Here is a 10781-nt window from a genome sequence, read left to right as displayed (position 1 = left end):
ATTTTCACTCAGAGAATCTCTTTTTCAGAGAATTTAGTACTTTAGCAATGATATTCAGATCTAGATTCATCACATCTGAGTGTGTGACTTGTGTTATAGAAGTCTGATTACTCATTCTTCACTGAGATATACTCAATTGCAGTATTTTCTGTTGCAATTGACTCACTTATTTCTATACAATGAGAATATTATATGCTTTCTTCACTGTGTCTGACTGTGAGATTAAGCATTTTCATTTCACTCTTAACTCAGATATAAGATCATAAATGAAGATCTGTAAACAGAAAGATGTTAAAAGCTCTTTATTTAATATAAGATAGTGTAAGCTGAAGTGTATGAAGTATAATATAAGATTACTCACTTATCTATACTTAGTAAAGTATTTATAACACTTATCTCACATATTCACTTTCTCAAAGTTGTGTAAGATTTATTTGAAAAACTCATTTCATGTTTATAAGAATGAATATTACTCTGAGTCTGTAAGATTCATCTTTTCATCAGTTATTTATAATGACTTCACTTTTTCATATAGAAACACAGCAGATCTTAAGACTTATTAAAATTTTATTAACTGTCTGTCTATGAGTTTGCATTTAATCTGATAATATAATTACATCTGACTTAGTCAGCTGATTGCAGCATTATTTTTTCAGTTGTTATTAAAGCTTAATAACTTCAGCAGATCTTCTGACTTGATATATCTCATGCTCAGATTCTCATTCTGTGCAGTGATCTCTGATGATGTGTACACTTCTGAAGAGATTGTAAATGATTATAATGAGATCTTCAGATTCAGTATAGTTGTCTATCTGTATAAATATTCAATCTTCTGCTGCAGGTCTAAGATCTGGTTTTCTCTATTCTTATTGATGATGATGATTGCATCAGCAAAGCTCTTCATAGTAAATACTTGATTCACAGTGAATGTCAATTATTGTTTAACTTCTGTCTCAGTCTGTCACTGTATACACAAGGCCTTGATCTCATTTAGAATTCTTGTATATATATAAAGCTTCAATTTCAGTTCAGCAGTTTCAGCTGCTTTTCTTACTGCTTTGAGTAAACTCTCTGAAAGATTCTGCATATCTTTCAGTTCAAATAGCAGAGAAGGATGTTGTTTGTATCAGTTAGAAAAGATATTCATTTCAGTGATTTTTCATTAATTGTACAATGTCTATTGTTATATCACTGTATTGTTATATTGCTATATTATTCTGTTATCATCATATGACTTCAATGATGATCACTCTCTCTTTTATTCTTCTTTTGAATAGAGAGCAGACTTCTTTGAATCTGGTTCACTACTCTCATTTCTTTTCTCACACCTCATCTGTTCATATATATGATATTCACCTGAGTATGAAGTTTTCTCTTAACAAGTAAATCAGTATCAATCAGATGCTCTTTCACTCACTGTTCTTTATACACTATCTTTTGAGACATTCTAGAATCACACTGACATGATAACTATGAATTGCTTTGTAGATGAAATTATCACACTCTGAAGAAGTCTGCACTTCTCACTGATTTTTAGACATGCTATCAGATATGATTCAAAGATTGCTTGAGTCAGTGTATGATTACAGGTGTACACTGGCTCCTTATATATTGTAATATCGTACGCTAATTTAATTAGCAGCTGCTATGGCCCCTTTACACTTGTACGCGTACGCTAGTAGTTCGGAAGCGGCCGCGTTATTATCCGACAGTCATACGTTCTTCCGAACCACAGTACTGCTATTATAAAAAGAATATAATTGACAGTATCAGTGATAATAGAAGTGTAAATCTCTTCTCTAGAACTCTTCTTAAGTCAGTTATCATAAATCACTTAATGTGATTTTTTAAGAATATTATCAGAATTGATATTCAGGTTCATGAGTCTATCTTTCTTAAGAAATACTCAACAGTCTGAAGTAATCAGTTCATCTCTCAGAATATCAGATCTAGAAATTAAACTTCATATATTACATTTCTTCAGATCAGTAATCTTATGTTATATAAACTTCTTTCAATAATCTTCTACTCTCTCTGACTGAGATGTAGTATTCTTATAGAACTTCAGAAGATTATCTGTAATAAGACTTAAAGTGTAAGTAGTCAGTGATTTCATGAGCTGTAATTATGTGAAATTCAGATCATTAATATCAGAAGTATCTTCATCATTAATCAGATAAATATCAGATTTCAGTTCATCAGCATTATTAATAAGTGCCCCGGTGGCCAAATGGTTAATGCGGCCACCCGGTAGCGCCTTGGCGTGGGAAATCAAGGCGTGTGAGTTCGAAACCCGCAGGGGATACATTAAATCCGGAACTCAAGCATCTTAGATTTCTAATAAATACAGAGGTGTACAAATCACTTCAATAAAATCACTCTATATTCCTGAGCTGAGAAGTTATTATCGCATGTATCTAATTGTCACTTCTTTGTATTTTCTATATTCTTATTATCTTAGTGTGATCTTAACACCTGTATTTCCTTCTGTATAATCAACACTTGACCTGTATTTAACATCATGCAAGAACTCATTATAAGCTCCGCTTGTATATGAGTATAATGAAAGAATAATAATAATAATAATTATTAATAAGTTTCACAGATGTAATAACTGGTTTTTTAGTGATTAGAAATCTCATATTACTACTGATAATAATCTTATCAGATTCAGAATGTTATAGATAATATATTAATATATCACTGAATTCAATAATGTAATAGAAATTGACATGTAAAGAGAGCTTATCTGTGAGTCTCTGAGATTTATACAAGTGAACAAAAACCTCTGCACTTAATTAATGAAAATGTCTCATATTCAGCGGGGTATTTGTAAGTGCATATTAAGAAATCTTATATGAACTTGAAATCACAGAAGTCTCTGCAGTAGAGAATCAAAATTTTAAGTTATAAAGAACTGTAGATATAAGAGTATTATTGATTATTATAATCACTATCTTTAAAACATCTGCTCAGAACTTCTTAGAGAGATTACTCTTCAAAAGAGCAGCTCTAATCTGTTTCATAATAGTGTGAATCTCACATTCAGAAACATCATTCTAGTGTGATGAATGTAATGCTATTAATTCTTATTTAATATCATATAAATTCATGACTGTGTGTATATATGTGAATTGAAAAACATTATTAATATCAGTCTATAAAAAAGCAGAGACTGTATATCTGAGATTATTTATGAATCTGAGTCATAACTCAAAGTATTGAACAGTTTCATTCTTGAACTTTAAAAAATATACTCAATAATAGTGAGTTGTATCACAGATGATAAGCATTCAGTATTTAATTCTCTGACAGAACTCTAAGAGATAATCAGAGAGATCTTTTAATGTATATTTATCATCTGTAAGATTAATATAAACCTTCTCAATGAGTTGAATAAATCTAGATATCAGTGTTTTTAAATAATTTTATATCATATCTGTCTTGACACATTTCTTGCAAAAGAACTTAGTCTTAGAATCTTTAATTGTAACTTCAGTATGAGAATTCTTGATCATAGTAATTATAGTATCAGTGTGAATATGACTGAGATCACAGTGTCAGTTCAAAAGAGTCTTTGATATTCTTGTATTCTTAAAACCTGTATTCAGAACTGTAGAATCAATGTTATTAACAGTAGTAACAGCAGTCACAGAAAGATCAACTTTTCAGTTAAAATTGTACTTATATAACATTGTAATATACTTAACTGCCTTGTTCAGATAATTGAGATTCTCATTGAACTTCTGTTTATCAATCTTATATATGTTATTCTGAGTGATCTGAACTGTATAAAAAATAACACTGTTCAGAGCTCTGCTGTGATTCAAAGATTACTTAAGCCAGCGTATAATTACAGGCGTACACCGGCTTCTTATATATTGTAATATCATACACTAAATTAATTAGTGGCCGCTATGACCCCTTCTTTACACTTATATGCTAGTAGTTCGGAAGCGGCTGCATTATTATCTGACAGTTATATGTTCTTCTGAATCACATTCTCTCTCATCAGATTCAGTCACACTCACATGATTATATTATACACTCTAGCTTTATGTAGATTAGCTCATCACTAGTGTTTCACAATTATATAATCTATCTCTGATTCAGCTAGTATTCTGTGTACACTCTCATAAAGAAACTTTCACTATATTACATCTCTTATTCACTAACTTTTCTCATTCTTCAATCATCTTCTTCATCATCATTATTATTAAACATCATCATCACATTCAAGATTTCTACTTCTTCTTCTATTCAACTCTTTTCATCTGTTCATCTATTACATTGTATACATTTCTGGCAATGACCTCTCATTCTCATAATAAGTATCATCATAGTGCTCATACTGAGCAGTTCATTAGCAGTAAGTGTAATTAGACTGGCCGTCAGAATCATGAATTTCACGTTTGATCTCATTTGATCTGATCTCATACATTTCTTGGCGTGAATCCCGCTGGGACTGGCTATTAAAAAAACAGATAAAGTGACTATATATCAGATCTTAAAATGAAATCATGACTTGAAAAAAATGAGAAAGTGATCTCATTTGATTTCATTTAGTCTCATTCTTGGCATAAAGTTACTATTTTTAGACATTTTAAGGTTTTTTTTAGACTATTTTTAATTTTTTTAAAAAGTAACACTTTTTAATAACACTCAAATGAGATTTAAAGTCATTTAAAGCAATAAAAATAATTTAAATTGAGAAGTGAAAATCATGGTCTCATTTGAAAAATGTGACAAGAGTAGACAGTAAGTCTCACTGAAACAGTATGAAACTACTATCTAATGTGAAAACTGTGTAATGAGATCAGTTGAATTGGTAATGAGACTATCAAAAAATCTGATCCTAGTTTCAGACACGGTCACACGGTCAGTCTAAGTATAATACATTGTGAAACATATGTGATCAGAACTTGTTTATCTTCTAACAATTGTCAGAATGTATTATCATGAATGACACATCTTCTTCATCTTCTTATACATTCTCAACTGTTTTTCTTCTCAGCGGGTTTCTGATCATGTTTTCTGGCATAATTTTGCATGAATATAGATGCTGATGTTTGTTTTTATTCATGTAGAATCTTCATACATTGACAGATCTGCATTTACTAATGATAGTGAACTCAATGTTAAATCATTAATTAAGAACTTAAAGAATATGATAATGAAGAAATTATCTGTATCATGTGTGACTGAGTCTTCTGCATTCTCTCTTACTTCTTCTACTACTTCTTTCTCTGCTACTTCTCTCTCTGTTTCTTTCTCTGCTACTTCTCAATCTTCTACACTTGTCTCTGTGTCTGGTTCTTTCACTCTCACTACCTCTGTTCCTGCAACTCTCACTTCTGCTACTTCTGATTTTACTGTCTCTGCTTTCATTATCAGCTCTCTTCATTTCAAGAAGATGTTGCATAGGCTTAATAAACCATGTTTATCAGCATATATACTCTCATCTTTCTTACTGACTTCTAGAATAATTTATTATACAAAGACTGTATATAATATAACTATCTGAAGCTCAGTCACAGACACTGATTATTACATTCATTTTAAATATTCATAGTGAGAGAATTATTCATTCATATCAGAGAATCACTTCTCTTTTCAACAGTGTTAAGATTGTAAGTCTTTTTCTTTTCATCTTTTCTTTCTGATACTGATTTTCCTATTCTTAGAGAAAATTGTTATGAGTTTTACTGTGTATGAAGTCATAGTATTCACAGACATCAAGAAACTTTTCATGACTATCAAATTCAATATTACAGATACATTCACTCTGATAAATATCTTCAGAATGATTGACTCATATCAGTCTATTCTCTGATGTTTATTATCTGACTTTGTGATACAGATAAAGAATATCTGTGTTTTCAGAAATAAAAACACAGATATCATACTCTTTTACACTTACAGATATGAGACTTGTACATCTTATCTAAGATATTATTATAAGAATAAGCTATTCACATACTGTATTCTACTTTCTGCATTCTCTCATATCTCTCTCTCTCTTTCTGAGAAGTCTTATGCATGTTGTAATTATATGTACAACTCTAATATCAGTGAGTATTTATTCAGTAACTGTTCTCATCTCTGATTTTACAATTTTCATATACTAATAATGATTCTTAGTTACTTCAGTGTTAGAGATCATTCTAATCAAAGATAATAATATCACTGAGACTATTCTCTCTCACTCTTAAGCTTCTTTCATTGCTTTCTCTTTCTTCTCTGCAGAGAAGATTGTGTGCATATCAGATTATAAGTATTCAGCTCTGAGTGACTTCTGTCATTATTTATCTAGTTCTGCATCTTCTTCTCCTTCTGTTTCTTCTGTCTTCATTCTCTCTGCCCTGGCTCCTAGTCCTGCAGGTTCCGCGCTCTTCTTCAATTTCTCTATACATACATGTACACATTTCTATATTGACATTCCAGTCAATCTTGTGATAAATGACATTAATGTCATACACAGAGTGATAAAGGAATCAGAGACATGTATAATGTTATTACAAGAGTGACTTGTGACCCTTAAATTCCTTACAGATCTCAAGTTTTGAGATTTTCTTTTTTAATGTTTTTCAGGTGATGTGGTATTGAAAATAGATTAAATATGTGACATATGAAAATAAATGAGATGTGTATAATAACATTTGTCTTTTACAGCTAACTCTTACAGTTGATGATCAATTCATTATCTCTTTTCTTACACTTTTTCTTTATCTGCTAGTCACTACTCTTATATGACCTCTATATAATACAGTATTCAGTGACTAGATTCAACAGCTTTCATCTTTTATAATTCTGTCTCATGCATTATACTGTCTCTCTTTACCCACTCAGATCATTACAGTAAACAGCTCATTAAAACTAATATCACTCAATCTCTGAGCATTTTCAGAGACTGAGATGACTTGATTTCACATATCTGTGAATGTTTCAGATAGTTCATTCTCTGTAATCTCTGTAATTGAACTGATATAAACAGTTAAATTCAACTCTGAATTTCTTTTTCTTCTGTGATCTGACTTATATATAAGTCTGCTGCTTTGAGACTGCTCTTTACTATGTTGCACCTGCTATCTACAGTGCATTATTATATAACTGACTACAGTCTTATCACTTATTGAAGTGTGATGTTTATCTGATTTCTTCATTTCTTCTCATTCTTTTCTTATAATTATGAAAAGATCAGAATAAGTGAGATTATCTGATTTATAAGTATTTATAATTTCTCTTACTTCATAAGACTTTTCAATTATAAGTCTCTTCTTTTTCAACACTGATGATAGTGCTGTAGATAATCATAATTCACTCAGATCTTGCATCTTTACTTTCATAAGTTATGAATTATTGATTAAGTTATATAAGATCTGTCTCTCTGATTCTTTCAATGTGTACATTCTCAGAGAATGTGATTTGAGTATTTTATATGACTTAAATCATCTAGATTGAAACTTCTCAGAACTCTCATTATATATAAGAACTCATATTCTCATCTTGAGACTTGATTTTTTAACTAGTGAGTCTTGTATTCTTTTCAATTGAATTGCTCAGTTCAGAAGTAACTTATTAGCTTTTACATGTGTGTGACTGATCTCTTTCAATCTTAGTTCTGTGTTCATAACTGTTGCATCTGTAACTGCTGTTTTCTTTCTCATCTTTTCTGAAGCATTCTTCAGAATGCATGGATGCAATTCATATAACAGGTAGAATGATGAATGCTTGAAGACTGCATACTGTTGAATTCACATAGTCAATAGCATCTGTCTGAGATATTCATTTCATAGTCTTGTAGACTTGCTCACTAGATATTTCATCAGCATATTACTTAAGATTTCATTCAAGTGTTTCATCTTTCTGTTTATCTGTGAATGATATGACATTGTTCTACAATGTCTTGTCTGTAACTGGCTCATGAAATGCCTCACTACTTCTCTCATGAGATTCACACTGTTATCAGTTAGAATCTCATGCAGCATTTTATAGTTAACATAGATCTCATCATGTAGAAACTTCACTATCATCTTCTCTATCATCTCTGAAACTGCTTTTGCAACTGGCCAGTCAGTAGTGTAATCAATAGCAGTGATTATTCATCAATTTTCATTTGATGTTCGCGGTAATATGTCTATGAGATTCACTTCTTATTATTCAAACTGTTGTATCATACACTTCATCTGATATTGCACTTTCTTACATTCTAACTCTTTCTTAGATTCTTTCATAACCTGACAATTCAAGCACTTGTAAGTATATGTCTGAATGTTCTCAGTTATGCTTGATCAGTATACTCTTGATTTGAGTACACTCATGAGTTCAGAGCTTTCTAAGTGACTGAATTTCTTGTACATGTGAGTTATCAAGTCATATTGAAATGAAGATTCTAGATAGAAAGCTTCTGTGTATTCTAGATCACAGTAAAGTATAATATCATTTTTCAATTTTCTCAGCTTGAAGTTCAGAAGTATCTCTTTTACTACTTTTATAAGATGCTTATCATCTGACATCTTGTCATTCTTCAAGTGAGAAATCATGATATTCATTCATTCTGATTTCTTGCATTTTCTCAGTGTGTTTAATGCGAATATCTCTTGTATCTAGTTCATAGAACTCTCATTCATGAAATCAGATCTGTGACTGATTGTATCAGATATTACAGTATTCAATCTCTTTCAGTATTTAATATGAAGATTGTACACTTGAAACTCTGAGATTCAATATACTAAGTGTTTAAAAGGTTTTATTATTAATTGTAGATAGATGAGACTTTTGTGATCTGTGATCATCATTATTATATACCTGTTGTTGTTATATCTATCTTACAACATCAGTGTGTGCTTAATTACTAGCAATTTCTTTTCATACACTGAGTAATTGAGCTCAGCATCTGATAGTTTTCTATTATCATACATCACTGAGTGCAGCTTGTCATTCTTGCTTATCTGTAGAAAAGTGCTTTTAATAGCTCATTCAGATACATCTGTCTCAATGTAGAAAGATTTATCACAATCTGATTGAATAAGCACTGAGAATATTATTACATGTTCTCTCAGTATGAGAAAAGCCTCTTCATACACAGCATTTCAGATGATTGAATAAAACTTCTTCTTTCACAGATTTGCATCTATTTCTCTTAAGAGATCTGAGAGTGATGCAGATATTCATGTGAAATTCTTGATAAATCTGTAATAGTATGAGATTAACTCAAGAAACTGTTGTATATACTATATGTTTCTCAGTCACAGTCAATTCACTATGATATTCAATTTCTTCAGAATGAAGTATATACAGTCATCACTCACTACATGTTCTACAAACTTCAACTCTTTCATTTCAAACACACACTTGATTGATTTAACATAGAGTTTATACTCTGTCAGAGTTATAAGCACTTCATTGAGATGCTTCAGAGATTTGTTATATAAGTTTGAAAAGACTAGAATGTCATTGAGATATATGAGATATGAGGTTTCATTCTGTTTATAAAGAATTGTATTCATCATTGTTTAAAAGATGACAGATGCATTTATCAGACTGAATAATATTATCAGAAATTTGAACTTCTCTCATTGTATGTTAAATGTAGTTCACAGAACTGACAGTTTATCTACACAGATCTGTCAGTATTCTGAGAGAAGATTAATCTTTAATAGATATCAGATGTTTTTAACTGTATTCAACTGTTATTGAATTCATGACAGTGAATATTCATTCTTGATTATCAGCTTGTTAAGTGCTTAATAATTAATACACATTCATCACTTCTCATCTGTCTTTTTCATGAATAGAACTGGAAAGTCTCATGTGCTTGATAAGAATTGTATAAGATCATGTTCTAGAAGATCTGTGATCTGATACTTCTATTCTTTGAGATATGTTTGTGACAGAGAGTACACATTCTGATTGACTGATTTTATATCCTCTGTGTCAATCTCATGTATAAATCCTTGTTTCAGTGATAATTCTGATAAAAGATCTGTTCAGAAGATCTTTTCATACTTCTTCAGAAGCTTCTTTATATACTTATTCTCTTATATATCTTTTATCTTGATTTTCTTCACTTCTGAGTTCTGTATAACATACAGAATACTTTCAGATAAGGTCTTGTAAATCATTCTCTTTACTTATTAATATATAAGCAGATTTAATTCTTCTATATCAGAGACATAAAATGTTCTTCTCATATCAGTTGATAGAATTGTATGAACTGTTTTCTTTCTATCAGTTAACTGTATATGACATATATGTCATTGAATCTGCAGATTGAATCTTTGAAATCAATTAAGTCTGAGAATAAGATCATATTTCATGTTCTGCAGCTCTTACACTCAAATATAACAAGATTATTCTCTGAAGTGCAAGAAAACTCTTACTCTTACAGATGATATCAAATATCAGTTATCAGATAATCTTATATATCAGAGATTCTTCACTCAGCAGATCTCTTTCAATCTTCAGATTATATAATTATTAATATATTGTATAGAAGCTTCTGTATTTATTAACACTTTTGCAGCTATCTCTTAATTCTTATTCAAGTGTCTCTTATATATTAACATTTCAGGTCTTAAGACATTGAGATAAGTATTCACTTCATTATCACTCACACTTCAGTCAGAAGCCTGCTTTCTCTTGATATTTACAGAATTTAGAGAGTCATCTAATGTGAGTATCTCTTTTACTTTGAAGACTTTTTATAGAATATCAGTGAGTGTCTTCAAGCTCACTGATTCTGCTAGTTTTTTAACTCTCTTACTTCTCTTGACTGTGCA

This window comes from Blastomyces dermatitidis (genome assembly GCF_000003525.1).
Source record: "Blastomyces dermatitidis ER-3 genomic scaffold supercont1.5, whole genome shotgun sequence".
Classification (NCBI taxonomy): Eukaryota; Fungi; Ascomycota; class Eurotiomycetes; order Onygenales; family Ajellomycetaceae; genus Blastomyces; species Blastomyces dermatitidis.
This window is presented reverse-complemented; position numbering follows the sequence as displayed.